Below are 22,260 nucleotides of genomic sequence, written 5' to 3'. Positions count from 1 at the left end.
GAGCATAAATCAAAGTTACACCTCATTGAAGTTATGCCTTACTAAACCTAAATCAAGAAACTCTAAAAGTAGATAAACATGTACAACTGCGACCCAAATCATTAAATTAAGGGAATCAATGTAACTCTTATAATAAAATATCAAAATTTCTCTCCAACATCGTATTGACCTGGCGAAAAATACTCTGTCAAGAATCTATGGGCTTCACATTTTACAGGATCTGATATTTCATCTCCATACCACCTTTTGTTCAGATCAAAGCACCTTTTTTAATATGTATATCATCTTGTGTTTGTTGGTCTTCTAAAGTTTCATTGTCTTCTTTCGGAACCTTATTGAGATCAAACTGCATGGATTTGTCAACTGCAACAGATAAGATATCATCTAAATTGTCTTCTGAATCAAACTCTTCTCCATCTAGACTGTCAGAAACTATTTCTCCAGAATATTCAGCTAAGACTGAAAATATCAACATGCACAAAACAAAATGAGTATACATATAAGAAACTGAGAATTCCGAAGTCATTAAATACTGACTTAGAAAAAAAACCAAATGACAATATGCTAAGACAATTTTAAAACTAAACACAAATTTTCGACAATTACCATCTCTCTTGTTAGTAGTTTGGGAAAATTTCTTAAACAGAAGCTCTGTAGCAATTGTTGTGCTTGCAGAGGATGACAAAAAGTCCTCAGTTTTCACCACCGTCATGTTATGTTCACTAGTGTTTTCAAAACGTAACACTAGTGAAATTATATTGAATAATAGATAGCAAGATTATCAAAAATGCAGCCCTAAGAAAAACAACAACTGAAACAGCATTAAGGATTTAACGTAAACTAACTTTTCTGTATTAAAATCGTTGAAAGAAATGAAAAATCTACTTTTACTCATGAAAATTCACAATAACATAAATATTTAACTACAAATAAAAACTACACAAGTATAAAGTAACCAAAGAAAACAATGTACAATGTTGAGTTTATTTAACTTAGTTTATGACAAAAAGATTCTTTTTAAATTACATTAAAATGCTTCATATAAGCATCACGTGACATCATCGAAATTCTCTGAAGCATTTTCTATGAGGTCTTCTATATCATCCTCCCTTGTCAACAGTAAATCTCCAATGTCACCTTCCGCTGACATGTTCAACCCTGGCTGTGGAGAAAATCGAACTTCAGCTTCTTCATTCTCTTCTCCCATGTCATACAAATCCCGTGGTTTCACATGAACCACAACACTCTATTCCTTAACTACTTCATCATCCACATAGTATACAAGCTGAGCTTCCGATGCCAATATGTACGGTTCATCTTCTTCTCGATTACCAGTGTGTATCAGACGAGAGAAATTAACGCTGGTAAGCCCCCAAATGGTCTTGTTTGATGCCTCTACTGGTAGTGATATCAGCCCAAACACATTTGAACAAAACCACTGTGAAGGAACAGCTATAATTCAATTTAATTATATCTACAATTTTCCTGTAATACAGAACACCACCAACAGCCACTTTATTATCATGCATGCTTGCATAAATTCTTGTATTAGATGATACATATACTCCACTATTTTGTGTTTTCAGCCCGTTCTCCTTTGTGATAGTTCTAAACTTGTACCCGTTAACATTGTACGCCCCAAAATATCTTGCCTGAATCATGGGACCGCACGCAAGCAACTTCAAGTCTTTCGAATGAAGCGTACTTTCCATAGGAACCTGGAACCACATAACATTCATGCTTTATATTAAAATTGGTTTTCATATAGTACTAATTCCAGGCTAAAAACACATCGGTTAGGTTAGTATTCTGTCAACCTCATGCTTGAACCACCGAGAAAATTCTGCATGGACGACACTATCTATCTTAGCTTGCGACCTTGTCTGATGATGCAAGCTTCGCTTTGTCTTTTCCCTAAATGTACTTTATGGGAGAAAAGAAAATTAGTCCAACTAGTCATTGGGAGAAAAGAGTTATATTGGTGTTTTAGAAATACATGTGTATACTTACTCAACAAACGGAACCACGGCATCGCAGTTGACTAGTACATGATGATGAGCTTGATGTTTTTCTATTGGAGTGAGTTCAAAATGCGAAACAGCCCCTAATGCCTTTCCAATAGCTGGGAACATACTTTCCCCTGAATTATGAAGAACATCAATGGGCTCATCATCAACTCGCCCTGGTCGGTTGATTCTAGTCTCAATATTATCCAAATATCTAGAACAGAAAGTCAGGATTTTCTCAGATAAATAGTCTTCTGCAATTGAGCCTTCTGATTATGCCCTATTACGAACATATTGCTTTAGACGTCCTAAATACCTTTTTTTTATAAATACAATAAAATGCTTAGTATATACACAATTAATTCAACTGAGTGTACTAAAGGGGTTTATCAACAAGCTAACCTTTCTATTGGATACATCCACCAACAAAACTAGAAAATGGATTAATACAGACAGATTTACAGACGGATTTAGTCTTTATTACAGATGGATTTTTGGTTACCGACGGATTTTGTCCCTCTGTAAAAGCCCCGTCGGAAATTATTTACTGACGGATTTTTTTTCCGTCAGAAAATTACAGACGGATTTTTACCAGTTACTGACGGATTTTTCCTCTGTAAATTTTCTATCCATTTTCCAAAGGCGACGAACTTTCCGACGTATTTTCCGTCTGTAATTACAGACGAATTTTCCGTCTATAATTACAGACAGATTTTCTGACGGATTTTTCATCTGTAATTACAGAAAGATTTTCTGACGGATTTTCCATCTATAATTTGAACCTTGAAAAATCATCTCACACTATGATTACAGACAGAAAACCCGTCTGTAAATCCGTCGGTAGAGTAAAATAGAAATTTTTTTAAATTTTTTTATTGCAAAATGAATACTTTAGGTTTATTTTTTAAATTTCCTCCATCAAACACACTGTAAATTGAAAAAAAAAGAGGCCAAAAATCATATAGATAAATATAATATTCATTACATGATACCTATAAAATTAGATGTTATTTTTCAACATCATTGGCCAATATCTCACTATCTCAATAAAAAGATACCCAAAAAAATAAACCATTGACAGAACTATAACTATTTACATTACTCATTGACACTACTAGTTCCTTCATTTTCAACAATTTAAACAAACAAGATTTTATATTGATCCTATTCCTTTTAGATTGCATGATGGTGACTTGCTCAGAGCCATTAACAAATACACCTCCTAGATCTCCTTGTGGTTGTGTGGCCACTTCAAGTTAAACTCCACATCAGCATTGCAATATACAAGTTCTTCCCTTTGGTTTTCAAGCTAGTTGAGGAAATTGCAGCCAGTCTTTTGTTGAGTCGTAACCAGGTTCGCATTGTTGGAGCTAATGCAGCAAATCATCAACTAGAGAAAACCACTGTTCTCTTAAATTTGGTGCCTCAAGGAGTTAAGTTTGATGATACAACAGCATTCTTGATATACAAGAAATTCTCACTGATGCTTTCTTTTTTGGCACAAGAAATTCTGGCACAAAGAGTCAATATTATTAACGCAGAGAGAGTATTATTAACGCATCCGAATCTTAGTGATTAAATTAATGTGTTATGTACCTCCTCCAAAGGCTATATCAATTGATAGAATTCCCACATGCTGCACAAAAGGTTTATAATCTGATCCTCCACCACCTAATCTTCCAATCACATACTGATCACTGGCCAATTTGTTGAAACTAAAAGCATAGTAAATTGCATGCTTCTACTTTACTAATTTTTTGACAGTTGCAATATGCTTACCAAAGGAGAGATGCCAGAACTAGTCCAAGCTTCATAAAGGCTCTGTGATGAGTTATCTGGGTCTGTGACCTAAATACGAGTCAATATTTAACAATAGTTCCAGGTGCAGATTTCTGTGAATCAGTTGCTCCAATTAGTTTTTGGCCATAAGTTATGACTCCTTCTCCTTCCCAAACATGTTTCATGAATTCAAGGGAAAATCATACTAGCCTAGAAACAATAACAGGGCCAGAGCTTATATGACAGAGCTTAATTGAAGATGGTGACAGGATAATTTTGACTAACCAAAAATGCAGTCTCATTATATGACCTTAGAACAGTAACCACAGCCAAATCAACGATCATCAACGACTCCAGGAGCCTCTAATTTTCTAGATTCAGGCCAAATCAAATACAGAATTTTCACTACTCAACAACAATTCAGCAAAGCTAGCAGCAGAAAATTCAATAATCACATATCTCCAATTTTAGAATTCATATTCAGAATATAAAATTGCAAAATTAGAGTCTACAATAGCAAAAGCTTCAAAATCAGCAAGGAATCCAAAACTTACAGAAGAAGTTCACATCAAAGGAGAAGAAGGAGACTCGTCAGATTTCAATTTTACATTTTAACCTCAACAACAAACAAAATCAATAGAGCTGGCAGATCGAGCAATAATTCAACATTCATCTTTGTCTATTTATGCAAAAAACGAAGAAGAAGCAACAGATTTGGCTGAAGAAGAAGAATTAGCTTTCAATTTTGAATTTCAACCAGTATAATCAAGAGCAATTTCAGTTCGAGTAGGATTCCAAAATTCAATTCCAAAACTGCAATCAAAATTAGCTCTCATTCCAGAACACACAAGAAAAGAACACCTGGATCTAGTGATCTACATTTGGCGCATTTGGAGGAAACGGCTCGGGCCGAGCTGAGGAGGAAGTTGCTATCCAGGGCGGCGGAGTAGCAGTGGAGGGGTTGAATAATGTATTACATCAATTTCCTAAACCTGCAAAATTTAGACCAACAATTGATAACTAAAAAAAGTTCTGAATAGGAAACAAAAAGACAGCACGATTTAAGGCAATAAATAGCTCTTACCATTCAAAAGACAAGTTTTCTCCCCGGTATCTTTGTACTGACGGAGACATTGGTTTAGACGAAAAAGATAAGGCAAGACAAGCACTAAAGGGATTGCAACAGAGTGACTGCCACACACAGATGAAGATTATATACATCGATTACAAGTACAACATGAAAATGAAGATGAAGATGAAGATGAAAACTAAAATGAATTAGTGTATTAATCAAGTCCTATTTAGAGGATTCACATACTCATTAAGAATTGAACAAATGTTGTGCCTTGTGCGGCAAAAGAGGTCAATGTTATCCTGCAACTGTTTATCAAAGAACACTATCATTATTGCAGCATGGATTCAGAAAACAACATTATATACATCACATGAGAATGTAAACAAAGGTCACATGAAAAGAAAATAAATCCAAAAGCATAAAACCACTTGCAGAGAATGTAAACAAAAGTCACATGAAAGGAAAATAAATCCAAAAGCATAAAACCACTTGCATATAAATTCATGCTTAATTCATATTACACAAATAACAAGTATTTAGTCTTTTCCCATAGTAATTTCTAATAAGCTTAAGCTCTAATAACAGCTATATATTAGAATCAAGGAGAGAGAGAGAGAGAGAGAGAGAGAGAGAGAGAGAGAGAGAGAGAGAGAGAGAGAGAGAGAGAGAGAGATAGAGAGAGTTCATGGCTCAGGTTTTCCATGAAAAACAACTTTTGACGCCATATGTGAATGTGATGATTTCTTTTACTTAACATTTTCATCTTTCCTAAACATGATATCAATCAATTATCTATGAAAAAAAACCTAGGTTGGTGAAATGCCACAAATTTATATTTTAGACACTGAACTAGTTAGTAACATGGCTTAAGATTATAAAGATTTGCAAAGAGCTGCAACTATTTATAATCAGCAATAAAATAATAGAATGGTTCGGTTGAGTAGTTCACCTTGTAACTAGACAAATTGTTTGTGATTTGATTAAATGCTTGAGCATTCTGCTCCATGAGTTTCCTCAAAGGACCACAAATTCCTGATAGTACACAAGGAAGAAAGCACTTGATGAAATAAGGATAATGATCCCCCGTGACATTAAAAGCTGGGGTCAGGGCAAGAATCTGATATTACATAACCAAGTACAATAAATAAGTAAATAAAGAATAACCAAACCAAAAGAATAGTTTCTTATTGTACGAAAAAATAAGGACGAAGTAAGAATATCTTAGCATTTCATTCACCTGATACAAACTAAAGGCTTACCAGAAAGTTGTCTGAATATAAAAGATTACTGAATAGTAACTACAGTGAATTACACCGTAGAACACCATGAAGATATTGAATCGATAAAGAATGAGTAATATTAACAATGTGAACTATGGTATTGCAATAGAGTGACTGCCACACACAGATGAAGATTATATACATCGATTACAATGAAGAAGAAAATAAAAAATAGAGAGAAGAGAATACCAGTTTCAGAGGCTATGAGGAATAAGAGAATCAAGCATGGAAGTAAGAAGGAAGATTTTGCCATTCTAAAAGTAATTAGTTGTGGCTTTGGCATGAGTTTGAGTGAAGTAAAGAAAGATGAATGAGGATTGGGTAGTGTAAAGTGGATGGGATGGTGTTACTATATATATATAGTTCAACAACGGTGAAGCTACTTTGTGGTTGTGGATACCCAACAACTAGATAGTGAATCACAACAAGCAATTTGTTTTAGTTTTTCATGTCCCAGCCTTGGATATTTATAAGGAAAGGAAAAATGGACCATAGTTCAAAAAGACTAACTACAGTTAGAAAATGTCAAAAAACTCACGACAATGAAGTCACGGTTACAAAAGACTACAAAAGCTCAAGCACTAGTTTTTACATGGTGCTCCTTACTCCAAAGAACCACAAATTAAAATATTAGTAAATTTGTATATTATTAAGCGTACCAACATAAGCATTTATTATCATGGCATGCAATTGTGTCATTCAATCCATGTAGTTAAACCCCAATTAGTGAAGAAAAAATAACTCACAAAAGAAGGATTTGATCCATTGTAAGCAAGAACAAGAACAGCTCCTTCACCCCTGTAAACCCAGTTAGCTGCATCTTCTTCCCTTAGAGTTTCCTCCATCAGTTTTCACCTGGAAAAAAACTCTCATTTTTAGTTCAGGCATTTTATCAAACATCAAGAAGACACCCAATGAAAAGCTTCAAAAAAACCAAACTTGAGTTCAATTTGAAGAAGGAAACTTGTGAAAAAACAAAACGGTACCTCTGATTTGTCAGCGAAATACAGAGACAAATCCATACACATTTAACAATCAAAGCCTTTCTTAATGATGATGACGAAACTACTTTTTCCGAACAATCAAAGCCGGCATCCACTTCGTTCCAGACAGAAAACCCTTTCTTAATATCATAAAATTCATAGTCTGCATGTATTTAAGGACAAGGTATAATATATGTAGCTATAGTAATATAAGAATCTAAAAAGCAAATAAAAACTTTAAGAAACTCATCAGTCATCATCATGATATATATACCTTTAATAGTTGAAATTGGTTCGATGGAGAGAGTTTCATAAAAAGGAAGTGAAGGGTAACACTCCATGTCTTGTCTTGAAAACTCGTGTGCCCAACATTCCAGTGGTGGATATTCGTTACTGTTTCCACTGAAATATAGACTGAACATAAATAAATGCAGCATAGTGGCAAATAATTCACACAAAAAAAAGTATATATAGAGTGTTGTAACAATTTAATCTAATTAGATTACCTGGAATAATAGTAATAATCATAATCATATAAGGAAAATTGAATGGGAAGTGGGAAAGGATATTCATCTATTTGTTGAGGGTTGAAGAAGTAGTTGCAACAAGCCATGGAGATGATGATGAGTGATGAGGGAGAGAATTGATGAAGCGAGGGATATAGTAAGTGAGTGAGGGATATGAAGAGAAGTTGGCAATATATATACGTATAATGATGAAAAGAGACAAATCCATACACATTTAACAAGAAAATAGTTTATCACCTTGAGAAATGCTACAATTCATATCCAAAAAATTTGGAGAGGTAAGTTGTCTTCTCATAACTTTCTGTCTTCACATAAATTTAGAGAGGTAAGCTATCTTCACAGAACTACTAAATAATTAATAAAGGAGAGAACATTTAAGATAAATAAGGATACATAAATTGAACTAGGCAAAGCAATTACAACTAGATGCGAATACAATATACCTCTAGTACACATATCTGCGCAACATTATCACAAACTGCCTAGAAACCAGAACTGCATCCAAAAGAAAGAAGCCCTTGTCAGTGCAACAGCAATTTCTAATCCATATTGATTTAGGCACCACCTAACTGAGCATCAATTCAAGACGTCTCACCTTTACCAGATTTGCCCACAATGGATGCAGCAAGTACAACCTATATAGGTGAAAAAAATTCAGAACATAAATTCAAAGTTGTATAAGATAATTCAAGCAAATAGAAAGAAAGACTGAAGTATTCCCCAACCCAGTTAAATGCATCATTTTGCAAAGGAATCCAGCACTGCCCCAACCTCACAATTTTGGCTACGCTCAATGGGCAAGTAACTTGCATATAATCTAATTCATCACCAATTTTGTACGAAATAGAATTTACAGCAACATATCATAGCTAAATTTGAGGAGAAAGGGAAATAACACCGGGTATCATAAGCTAAATCAGAAGATCCAACAGTAATCTTGAAGAACATTCAAATACAAACCTCACCATGAATAGATCTCAATTATAAGGCAAGTGTGTACAATTACACAACACGAAGTCCATGTAAATGTATCATAGATTCAAATTACATGCACATATCAAAATTGTAGCTGATAGAGAAGCCTAAAATAAATATCGAAGTACGGGATTGTGAGGAAACAAAAGGATTGCCATGTCTGCGTTCGATCTTTGAAATGACGGAAGTGATTATTGTCTCAAATTGAATCTGACAAGAAAACAAAGTCCGTAACAGTGTTAGGAGCCATGAGATCAGATCGTGAGACGAGAAGAATGTGCAGTGAGGGAAAGTGAATGAAGAACTCGAAGAGAGAATACAGAAAAAAAAAGAGAAATAGAGGTTACCGGAATGCGATCTGAAATTCAGAAGCGCAGATCTAAATGGAGGGGACTGAAACACAGCTCAAACAGAAGCAGAAAAATGGAGCTCGTAAGTGATGGAGCTTCTTCGTGGACGGAGCGATGGGGAGAGCGGCGGCGGTGAAAGAAGCTCCTGCGATGGGGAGAGCGTGGATGGAGAGAGGAAGAAGCTTCTGCTAAACTTGTGTGGAGTGTGAATGGATCGAGAGAGGGTAAGATCTGAGCTAGGGTTAATGTAATATTTTTGACGGAAAATTTAAATTACAGATGAAAAATCCGTCTGTAATAATTTGATAAAACGCAACATTTTGTCTATTTAATTACAGACGGCAAATCCGTCTGTAACTATTTTTCACGGAAAAAAATTAATTTTTTCGACGAAATTATAGACGGATTCTCTTTTCCGTCTGTAATTTATACTAATCCATTTTTTTGTTTTTCGACAAAAAATCCCTCTGAAATTCCCTCTGTATTTCCGTGGGATAAAATTCGTTGGAAATATCCGTCTGTAATAACTAGTTTTCTAGTAGTGCGATAATGTACTGGTCCACCAAGAGTAACCTCATCAACGAGATGCACCGTGAGGTGAACCATGACGGTGAAGATGGATGGAGGAAAAATTATTTCCATCTGATACAGGGTTTGCACAACATGATTCTGAAACTCAGCAAGCTGCATAGGGTTTATGGCTTTCCCACAAAGTTCTCAGAAAAATGATGACAAATTTGTAATCACATTGGACACCAGACTCAGAAGTGCATTCTTCACCAAAATTGGGAGTAATTGTTCCATCAGAATATGGCATTCATGACTTTTCAACCCAAATAACTTGCGTTGTCGCAAATCAACACAACGAGCAATATTGCTAGAGTAGTAACTATCTGGAAAGACCACATTCTGCAAAGTCTTCAGGAATACATCCTTCTATGAATTCGACATCGCAAATATTGCAGAAGGATATTTATCACCTTCCCCTAGCCATAATTCAGGCCTTATGCCCATGCATTGTAAATCTCTACGAGCTTTAAGATTGTCTTTTGATTTGCCGCTATCGTTTAGGATAGTGAAGACCACATTGTCACACACATTTTTTTCTATATGCATCACATCGAGGTTATGACGCAACATCTGATCCTTCCAGTACGAGAGGTCAAAGAAAACACTCTTCTTTTTCCAATGCGAGTCATCTTCATCATCCGCATCCTGGCCATTACGTCTTTTTTTGGATGTCATAGTAGAACTCTTCCCAAATGAAACGTGCACATTAGACTGTTGTCTCAATACATCTGTTCCGAATAACTTCTTTGGTGGATCTCTACCTTCGACCGGCCCGTCAAATCTATTCCGGTCTAGTCTGTATTTGTCTCCCTGATTCAAAAAGCAACAATAGCCCATGAAACACCATTTTTTACTGTCTTTCAGCCGATGTGGCTTAGCATCTAAGTTACACGTAGGACAGGCTTACCCACTGTGCGTATTCCAGCCAGATAGGTTTCCCAATCTTGAAAAGTCACTGATAGTCCACATTAGTGCCGCACACATCTTGAAAGTGTTTCCCTGTTTGGCATCATACGTTTCAACGCCATCCCATAATTGCTTCAACTCATCTATCAAAGGCTGCAAGTAAACATCTATCTCGTTACTTGGCATTTTCGGCCCGGGAATAAGCGTGGATAGAATGAAAGATGTCAGTTTCATGCAAAGCCAGGGTGGAAGATTATACGGAATAAGAATCACAGGCCAGATGGAATATTTTGTGCTCATATTCCCAAAGGGATTAAATCCATTGCTCGCCAAGACTAGGCGAACATTGCGCGGATCCGTCAAAAAATTAGTATACTTTGCATCAAACTTTTTCCATGCTTCAACATCCCTTGGATGCCTAAGGAAACCATCATTATTACACGCCTGTTTATGCCGTAACATATCACTTGATGTCTTGCTGCACATGAATAACCGTTGCAACCGTGGTATGAGAGGAAAGTAATGAAGAGTCTTGGCTGCTATAGGTTTTCCATTTCTCTTCACAGGTACGTTGAGCCTAACAATAGAGCCCTTTTTAGTCTTCTGCTTCCATCTTGAACACCCACATTTCTTGCACCTAGTCAAGTTCTCATCATCACCTCGGTACAGCATACAATCATTTGGACAAGCATCTATCTTGGTATATTCAATACCCAACTTTCTTATTGTCTTCCTGGCTTCATACACTTTCTTTGGAAGTTTTGCTTGTTCGAATGTGCCCTGCAGTAAGTCAAGAATCATGGACATTGCCTTGTCACTGACACTGCACATACACTTGATATGATAAAGCTTCACTAAGAATGATAACTTGGAGTGCTTTGAGCATCCGGGATATAACTCCTGCTCTCCATCTGATAGTAGATCGTTAAAATCCCGCACCGCGCGACTTGGATCTTCATATAAGTACGGTAACACGTTTTCATCATCTTCTGCATGTTCGATTGTTGTGATGTCCTCACTCCCATGTTGCATCGTGAAATTGAATGCCTCGTTGACCATTTGGTGCATTTGATTCACTTGGGATATCAGATTTTCATCCACTCGTCCCAATCTGGATCTCTCTTCAACCGGCTTCTCACCATGACGCAGTCAAATAGTATATCCAGGGGGAAATGATCGTAATAACAGATGATCGTATGCATCCTCTATTGTTTGCATAAGTTGAAACCCGCATTTAGGACATGGACACTTTATCATGCCATCGGAGGATGCATTCGCAAACACAAAGTCTAAAAAATTGTTCAATTCTTGCCTATATTCCACACTATTCCGTGACTTTGAAATCCAGGTTTTATCAATATCTAGTATAGTATCAAAATATATCGAACTAATTAATAGTGGCATAAGAAAAGTGAGAAAACAAACTTGTAAAAATTTTCCTCCATCAGAATTATTACGATTTAGTTTTAGCTAGCAACTTAGGTTTAGCGAATTATAGTTGATATGAAATTTAGTGAGGTTTGCACAATATAAAAAATATCTTTCCTTCACTTACTACTATTTTCATAAGAAAAATTGTGACGAATAATACTTAAATAAAATACAACCACATATAGCCTTATTAGCACTTTTTATAGTTTTGGCATTGTTATTATTTAAATTTTTGTCAATGTACTTTAAACTGAAGAATGTGTAACTAATGTCTTTATTAAATATTTTAGGGTAAAGTATACTTTTTGTCCTTAAAGTTTGGCAAAAATTTTAAAAATACCCCTAAGTTTTATTTTGTTTCAATTTTGTCCCAAAAGTTTTCGATTTGCATCAAATATACCCTCGACGGCTAAATTTTCAAAAAAATTTAAGACCAATCTAACAATAATGCATGAAAATTATGCTTGATTTGCTTGTATTGAGGACTGTTCTTATGAAATTGTTGTTGAATTGGTCTTAAATTTTTTTAAAAATTATCCGTCAGGGATATATTTGATGCAAATCGAAAACTTTTGGGATAAAATTGGAACAAAATAAAACTTAGGAGTATTTTTAAAACTTTTATCAAACTTTAGGGACAAAAAATATACTTTACCCAATATTTTATTACTTCGACTTGTTTTAACTAAATTATTGTTTAGGTGTCATGCAATTTGGTCAAACTTGTTTTTATTTTATGTTAACTAATATTGAAAAAATTAAATATTAAAATCCAATAATGATTCTATTGTTATTTTAAAAGAAATTATAAATTCAAATCAATAAATTATATTTTATTGTCAGTCACTTTCTAATTTAGAATAAAAGATTCCCTACGATTCCAATTTAGATTTCTCAATTATTAGTTGATTATCAGATATTATATATTTTTTTATTCTATACCATTTTTAAATATACTTTAACATATGTTAAATAACATAAAAAAAAAAAGGTGATTCATCTCCATCATTATATATAACGTATATTTTAAATAAGTTAGTAGTTAGAGATTTAATTTTACTATAAAACTAAAAAAATATAAAGAACTTAAACTAATAGAAATATAATAAAATTCTTGCCCACAAAACAAAAAATATAACCACTAATAGAAAAAATAATCACAGAAGATTAGAAATTCCAAACGCGTTGCCTTTCGTGAATTTCATTTTAACTTTGGACCTTTTAATCATCGTCACGATATCTATTTTGGTTGAAAATGATACTAAATATGCGGGTTGATAAAAAAAGATCAAACGAGTATAATTACTTTTTTGACCTTTATTTGTTATATTTTTTTACAATTTCCTTCGTTTGAAATAATCATTAAAATTCAGCGTTTAAAAAGTTAATGCTTTTATTTATATTTTCAAATTAAAAATCTAAATTTAACAGTTGAAATTAAAATTAAAAAAAAAATAAATCAGCTTAGGTTATCTGTTATGTGTAAACAAAAAATAGTGTGAGAAAAACCAAAAAATTGACTGATAATTACATTTTTGACCAAATTTTAAGATGATAGTTATAGTTATCATTGTTTAGTAATTGGAATAAGATGAAAAAGTGAAAATTGGACACCAAACTCTCTTATTCTCTTTATATATTGTTATAGAAATGGTTTGAGAAAGAAAAAATTGAACAAAGTCAATATTCAATGGATTTTTATAATTTGCAAAAATTATTATACCATAATTAGTTGTAGTTGGTTTTATATTAAATAAAAAGATAAACTTAACCATAAGAAACCACTTCAATGCATCAAAAAAAATTTTACACATGTAATAAGACATAACTTATTCTTTAGAAACAGTGTTAATTATTGTTGCAGATATTTTTTTTATTTACATATATTTTTAAAAAATAAAATTAAAATAGTTCATCAGAAATAATATTTTTTTGTTAAATTAAATTTAGACATAATTCCATTTCTCTTCAAATTATTATCATACTATTTTAATCATAGTTATAAAAACCGAATCGGACCGGCCAGTTCAACTGAGTTAACCAGATAACGATCACTAGAACGATTCGATTCGTCTAAAAAACTGTATAACAAAAAATCGGTAAAAAATCGGTCAAACTGGTGGTTAACCGGTGAACCAGCAGAATCGGTCGATTTTTTTAGGTCTTGCGGTTTGATAAATCCCCCAAAACAGCGCTGTTTTAATTTTTATAAAAAAAATCCCCTAAACCTATTGGACTACTCGAAAGCTCCGCACTCCTCCAGGCCCCCACCCACCTCCTATCCTCTCTGAAAATTAAAAGGATAAACAAAAAAACCCTAGCCCCCATCCCCGTACCACAGCCACCGCCCACCACAACCACCGCAGCCCCCACAGCCCTGCAACACCGCGTCGTTGTCATTGTCGAGCGCGCTCTCTCTGTGTTCGTCGGCGTCATCTGGACATCGCAAGCAGGGTTGAAGATTCCTCACCGTCGCCGTTGTCGAGCTCTATCTTCTCCTCGCCGTCGCCGCTAAGTTTTCTCTTATCCTCACCGTCACCGCCGAGTTTTCTCTTCTCCTCGCCGTCACCGTCGAGCTCTCTCTTTGTCGCCGTCAAGCTCACTCTCTGTCTCTCTGTCCCTTCCTCTGATTAGCTTAAACACTGCTTCTTGAGTTTGTTTTTTCTAGTTTTGTTGATCTGTTGTTAATAATATTGAATTACTGATTGAGTTACTGGGGTAGTTCACTGATATTGAGTTGCTGAGATTTCGTTAATTTCTGATTATTCTGAGTTGCTGAGATTGCCATAATAATATTATTGATTATTTTTCTGATGTCTCTCTGTCCCTTCCTCTGGTCAGAATTCAGCATTAAGCACTGTTTGTTGAATTTGATTTTAACTTTTTGCTTGGTTTATTCTGTTGATTTGTTGTTAATAATACTGTTTGAGTTGCTGGGTTAGGTTACTGATTCTGAATGGTTGAAATTTTGTTAATTTTGTTAAATTTTATATGCTATTGTGAACATGTTTTTTAGTTGTATATTTTTTTTGGTTAAAAATTTAATTTATCAAGGGGCGTTTATTATGATTTAGACTGAAATTAGAAAAAGTATAAAATGAGGTTTGAAATAGTACATACATGAGACGCAGAAAAACAATGTTACTTACCTGGTTGAAGATCCATATAACTGGCTGTTAGTGTAAAAATTAAGGCCTTCAAAAAACTGGAAAACAAAAAAAACAGATTCATCGTGTGAAATCAAAACAATTTAATTTGAAACAGTTTAAAGTAGCATATAAATAAATCTTTAGAGAGAAACACAAAAAGAGGAGAACCAGATATGTGAGTGATGCTTTAGAAATAATTTGTGCTGAACTTGTGTAAACTGATTTTATTGCTTATCAGTAAAGTTTATTTAATTGAAATGGCACGTTTATATATCTTTGATAAGCACAGATTTTTATAACTGATTAGTTCAACAAACATTTGAAATTAAACCGATATTTTCTACTTTTTTGTTAACCTAACAGTTTAAGTCCATATAAATTATGCAAGTGGTTCAATTTAATTTTTTAAAGAAGCAATAGTTAACTTGTTTAAGTTAATCCCGTAACTTCGTAACAGATTTGGGGCGACAATAAAAGAATAGGGATACATTGCAAAATACAAATTTAAGGTGATTTGAAAATACAAAAAAATATTTGAAATGATTAATGTTAAATCCATAGGTCAAATATTGTTGTGATCTCCTCCTAATTCTAAGCATTTTCTGTTTTCTCCATACGCTCCAACTTTTCTATAACTCTCAAACTCTGATATAAGCTGCAGGTCATTCTCATCAAGTGAGAGACTTCTCCCTTTCAAACCCTAACATGAGTTCAACCCTTTCTCTTCGAGAGTTTTTTCCATTGCATATTAAATAGAAGATTGTCTTTCTATATGTTCTCAAGCTTCCTGCATTTTGGTACACAGTACAACTAAGGAGTCAGAGACCCCTTTCACTGTGCTGCACAAAACATTCACTTTTTTATCAATTTAAATTAGCCTATAATGGTTGTGGCATTTCTTCAAATTAGAAGTCTTATGCTTGTTAGTTGGTCTTGGTTAATGACAATGTCAACTAATTGCAGCGGGTCTTTCACTATGAGGATGATGTTGGAGGAAAAATAAAGCGCGGAATTATGAAGAGGATAGGAAAGAATTGGAAGGATACCAGGCACAACTTGTATCATAAGTGTTACAAAGAAATAAGGACTTATGAGGAAAATCTTGAGCATCGCTCGAAAGGAATAGAAGAAAATGAATGGAAAAACTTCCTTGACTATCGCCAGAAGGAAGAAACAAAGGTAAGCCTTGGTATTTTTTATTATTTCCATAAGAACATACATGTGTATATATATTACACCCCTTACATTTTATATTCAACATCTCTTTCTCATTTACATTTGTTCTGTTATTTGTTCATAGAAAAAGTGTAAACAGAACGCTTTAAATCGGAGTAAGCAACTTTACACACATACTGGAGACTCGAAAACATTGACAAGAAAAAAAGACGAAGTGGTAATAAGTAATTATTTGCATTAAGATTTTGATTAATCTTACTGAATATGTTGTTGTTGTTTACATAATTGTGTCGATATCAATTATATAGGAGAAAGAGCAAGGAAGGCCCGTTGGTAGAGGAGAGTTGTTTATCATGACTCATAAGAAAAAAAATAGCTCGTATATCCATCCCGATGCGCGTGTTGTTAGTATAAGTCATGTTTGAAATTTTCAAGTAACTTAGCTTACTGTATATATTATGCTACTGTTAACTCATGCCTTTTTCAATGTGTTGTATATTTGTAGGAAGCAATTGCGAATGTTGAGAGGCAAGATAAATCCTCTAAGCACCTTTCACAAAATATTCGCTAGCACAAGTTCTCGGAAAGGAGCACCTAGGACGTGTTCGTGCCCTAGGTGCTGGACCATGTCCCACCCAAGTCTTTGGTAACACTGCTGGACAACCGTTGGGTTCTGCAGAGCCCAATGAAGAGTACGAGTGGAGGATTGCAGAATTGACGACTAAGCTAGAAGAAGAGTAGGTGAAGAGACAGTCGATATATAAGGTCTTGGGATATCTAGTCCAACAACAAGAAGGCAATTTGCCAGCTGAGGTTGTTGCAGAGCTGGCCTTTTTGGGCAGTACATCGGACTCGTCACGCGCAGGGCCATTTTCATCTGGCAATCACGACCCGCAATAAAAATTTTAAATTTCAATTAATGTTCTTAGATACTTTTGCATTTAAATTGGTTTAGTGCTTTATGCTTATTTTCTTCAAGTTAAGCATTCTTACTTTATTTTGGATGGTGTTATGACAATCTAATTATATATGTTATGTCTGCATATATTTAATTTGGTTTGTTATGTTATTTGGCTATTTTACTTGGTTGCAATTTTTTTAAATTAATTGAAAATAAAAAAATTAAAGTTTAATAAACAGACGTTTTCAAAACAGAAAAAATAATAAAAAAAAACCTAAAAGTTTAATGGGAATTTTGAATTTGGCGGTGGTTTTTAACCGCCACAAAACAGGCATATTGTCCATTTTCTGATATTTAGCAGCGGTTATCACCCGCCACAAAACGGCTTATTTTCAAATCACTGGCATTTAGCGGCAGTTTGCAAAATTGGAGATATCATTTTTCACCCTCATACTACAGCGGGTAATAACCGTCACAAAACTAATTCACATTTTGCAACGGTTATTTCAACGGTTGAAAAAAACCACCGCTAACCGTTTGCCCGCGCCCCAGCTTCTGGTGTTTAATTAATTGACGCGAAATAGTGATGGTGAAGTGACAATGGTTCACTAGTGCGATAGAGATAAATAGAGTGTTATGAAGGCTTATGATGTGGTTTCATGGCTTAGGTATCTTGCTTATGGAGTGTCATGGAGGCTTACGAAAAAGAAGAATAAGAAAAAGATGAAGAAGAAGAAGAAGAAGAAATACTAGGGTTCAGATTGGGATTTTTACCCTTTTCTTCCTTTAATATAATTTTTAAAAGAAAAAATAAAAAAAAATAATTAAAATAAACATTTTTAGCTAACTAAGATACTTATTCAGTTATTTGCTATATCAGACACACTCTATGCCACGTCATTAACATCTGTTAAAAATTTAAACGATGTTAATGTTTAGGGGGTAGATTTGATGTAAATAAAAAATTTCTAGAGCAAAATTGAGACAAATTAAAATTTAGGAGTAAAATTAAAATTTTTAGTAAATTTTAAGGATAAAAAATATACTTTACTACTCTAATAACAATAATAACAATAATAATAATAATAATAATAATAATAATAATAATAATAATAATAATAATAATAATAATAATAATAATAGGGGAGGAGGAGGAGGAATGACAATAACGAAGGAGGAAGATGAGAAAAAAAAAGGAGGAAAAGAAGAAAAAGAAGAAGCATCATTACAAAAAATTATCAAAATGGCGACCGATTTTAGTGACCGAAAAAATTGGTTGCTAATAACGACTAATAATTAGCGACCGATAGATATAGGATTTCTAGGACCATGAAAAAGTTTATCGCTAAATTCATTCAGCGACAGATCTTATCGACCAATAAGAACATTCACTAATAGAAACCGATTTAGCGACCAATACTATTTTTCTTCGACCAAAATAAAGTTGGTCACTAAAACAGTCACTAGTTTTTTAATTTAACGACCAATTTAACAACCAAAATAGAAAAGTTAGTATTTAGTTCTTTTGGTCACAAAATCAGTCGCTATTTTTAACTCGATTTTGCAACCATCAGAGAAATAGGCAGAAAATTCGTTGGTCGCTAAGTCGCTTGCTATTTTTAACAGGCCAGAAACTTGCAACCTGGCCTGACCTGTTATAAAATAATTCCAAACCCAAATTGATTTAAAAGCCTAATTCTATTAATAGGCTAAATCTAGACGCACAAAATTGCCTGACAGGCCTGTCAAGCCCACCAGAACCTATTAAAATAAAAATAAATACAAAAACAATTTTATAATTAAAATAGTTATTAAAAATTTTTAATTTGTTATACTTTATTATAAGTATTTTTTATATTATAAATACTTTACAAATTTTATATATTATTATAAAGATTGAATTTAGTATATTGTATATAAATATTTTTTTTAAATTTTTTATTTTGATAAAACATTATATATATATATATATATATATATATATATATATATATATATATATATATCTTTTATCAGGCTTCAAGTCAGATCAGATTCAATAATAATAAATCAGATTTAGTACTTAAAATAAAGTTTATAACAAACTATATATTGGACTCAAATTAGTTAAATACATTATAAATCTAATCTATTAAAAATAAATTATGGCTTGACCTAATTTATTTTTACCCTTACACAATTTTTTTTCTACTTCTATTCCCTTTCTAACAATTTGATAAGCTCGAAGATACATAGCTTTTCCCTAACTCAATTTCTTCCTTTGTTTTTTTTTTTTAAATCTCCACCATACTTTATATATTTACAAAAAAATAAATTACCAAAATTGACCATGAAAGATTATAACATAGACAAATATGACTATAAATGAATTAAAACTAACTTGTAATCGTGATAGATGGGGTTTATAGACAAAACTATCCAAACCCTAAAAATCTATCAAAAATCTCTAAATTGTCCCTCTATTTTAACCTAATCACTCTCAAACTATAATCCCACTTCGTCTCCAACGATAATGGCACGACAGGATTTGAGAATATCCTCTCAGCACCTCTCCTCCACTAGAGAATCTCCCAACCGGAAAGCCTCCAAATGGTCAACCCAACATTCTAATCATTGGTCAACGCAACTGAGTGCCCCTGAAGTTCCCATCTCAAAAACCTCTTTGCAAACTGTATAGTGAGATTCCAAATCCAAGTACTTCTCATCGATTTCGATTGTCGGTAAGGAATCAATGGCGGCTTTGAAGCCGAAGGGTGCTCATAACACTCTATACAGTTGATCTTGATCTGAGATAGCTGTTCTAGAAGACGATCAAACCCGGATCCCAGCAAAAACTCCAACATGCATGTCGGCAAGGATCTCAGGCCCAAACCGTTGTCGTCGTCATCGAACCTGCGTACCTCCCCTCTGCTGCCGTTGTTGTTTTTGTGAGACTCAGAGGATACGTTGCCACCACAGAGGACGATGACGGGGTTGAAAGGGGAGCGGTTACCGCCGTTGCGGCGGGTCCATCGGAGGGCATGGCGGTTGATGGTAGAGTTGTTGTTGTGATTTATGACGTTGTTGTTTTGTTCAGAGGAGGAGTTGGGGCGCTGGTCAATCATGTACATGGCTGCTGTAGGAAATTTGCAGCGGTGGGAGTCAAGGTTGACGGAGACTGGCGGAGGCTTGATCTCCTCAACGAAACTACCGTTGCAGTCAGGACAAGCTGCATTGTTATGCCTCTATACTAAAGTAGAGTTTAAGAGTGATTAGGTTAGAATAGAGGGATAATTTAGGACATTTTTTTTTATAGATTTTTAGGGTTTTTTATAGTTTTGTCTATGAAACCCCATCTTTCATGGTTACAAGTTAATTTTAATTCTTTTATAGTCAGATTTATCAGTGTTATAATCTTTCATTATCAGTTTTGGTACTTTACTCCTTACAAAAAAATGTCCAAACTATCAAATAATCAGGTGGCTCAGATTGTTAGACATTTGTTTTCATTAAATCTTAAATTTGAGTCCCATTGAAAGAGAGAGAAAGAGAGAGCATCTTTTGATATGGACAAATTGTCCAAATTAAAATTCAGATCTAGAGCTAAAATGGAGCAACGCTTCGTACTAAATTCGTCATCTACGTTTGGGTGTAATTTTATTTAAGTTCTTAAAGCTTAAAGTATTTTATTTGAATCTAAAAAAGTTTCATTTAGCTTCAATGTAGTCCCACCGTGAGGTCAAAGTTAAATAATAATTAACGGCATGTCTTACATGACAGCAGTACAAGAACAAAGTCGATAATTTAGAGAATAAGTACAAGCTCCAGAGGCACAAAATCAACCGTAGATGCATCAATACATTTATTTATCATTTTTCTTAAAATTTAAATAAAATATTTTCTATAGAACTAAGGAGAATGATAAATAAATGTATTGATGCATCTATGGTTGATTTTGTGTCTTTGAAGTTTGTACTTGTTCTTCACGTTATCGATCTTGTTCTTGTACTGCTGTCATGTAGGATATTCCGTTAATTATTTAATTTTGACTTCACGGTGGGACTATATTGAAGCTAAATGAAACTTTTTTAGATTCAAATAGGGCACTTTAAACCTTAAGAACCAAAATAGAATTACATTTGAAAAACCAATTTAATATTTTACCCTACATTTTTTTTATCTAATGCTAAGGAGATAATAATTTAAAGTTATTTTATTTAATTTAATATCGATAATTTTATATATGTTAACATCTAAAATTATATACTTATTACATTTAATATTATGTATTTATATATTTCAGAGGTAATTAATAATGTAAAGTAAAGTAACTTTAGAGTTTGATAAGTTTATATATTTATACATTTTTAATAAGTTTAATTATTTTTTTGATTTTTATAGTTTTATTAAATTTATAATTAAATCTCTATATTTTTTTATAATTAAATTCTTACACTACTTTTAATTTTATAATTAAGTTATTTTTATATAAAAAATATTAAAATTAATAAAATATTTCTTTTAAAATATATATATATATATATATATATATATATAATCAAATTTTTAATTAAGTTTGTAATTATAGAGATTTTTAATTTATAAAAAAATATTCAATTAATTTTTATATTTTTACAATAAAAATATTTTATTATAAAATTAAAAATAATATAAAAATTTAATTATATATATAAAAGACTTAATTATAAATTTAATGAAATTATAAGATGAACATAATAATTAAACTTTTCTAATAGGATGGCTGCTAGCTAGTGGTGTGTGTTGAGGCATCGAAGGCATTATTAACACTTGTCATAGAAGATATATATTTTTATGGCTTTATGCTAGCTATTATTGGCATTGCATGTTATGTTGTGATCAATGAATAAATGTTCTTAAATTTCATAACAATTTTTCTCCATCACAACAATGATTTGAGAGTGACGTAGAAGATCGCCTTTATATGCTTTATTTTAAGCGTTTCAATGAGTACATTTGGGTGTGTTTTTCGTATTAAAGAGCTATGCATTTTTAGATCTTGCGTTATTTTGTCTATATTAGTTGTGCTTCTAGAGTGACAAAGAAATTTAAAAAAAAAAGACAACTAATTAATTAATGCTTTTACAAAAGAGAAAATACTTTTTTAATATCTAAATTGATATAAAAATAGAAA

General features: G+C 33.2%; 1 pseudogene; it reads right to left on the bottom strand.

The window, feature by feature from the left end:
- Nucleotides 1–19,718: 19,718 nt before the first annotated feature.
- On the bottom strand, nucleotides 19,719–20,450 carry LOC110263710 (putative E3 ubiquitin-protein ligase RHC2A; annotated as a pseudogene).
- Between the last annotated feature and the right edge of the window lie 1,810 nt (nucleotides 20,451–22,260).

This window comes from Arachis ipaensis, chromosome B6 (genome assembly GCF_059453495.1).
Source record: "Arachis ipaensis isolate K30076 ecotype BB chromosome B6, ASM5945349v1, whole genome shotgun sequence".
NCBI lineage: Eukaryota > Viridiplantae > Streptophyta > Magnoliopsida > Fabales > Fabaceae > Arachis > Arachis ipaensis.
The sequence above is the reverse complement of the archived record's forward strand: the minus strand, read 5'-3'. Positions and strand labels throughout refer to the sequence as shown.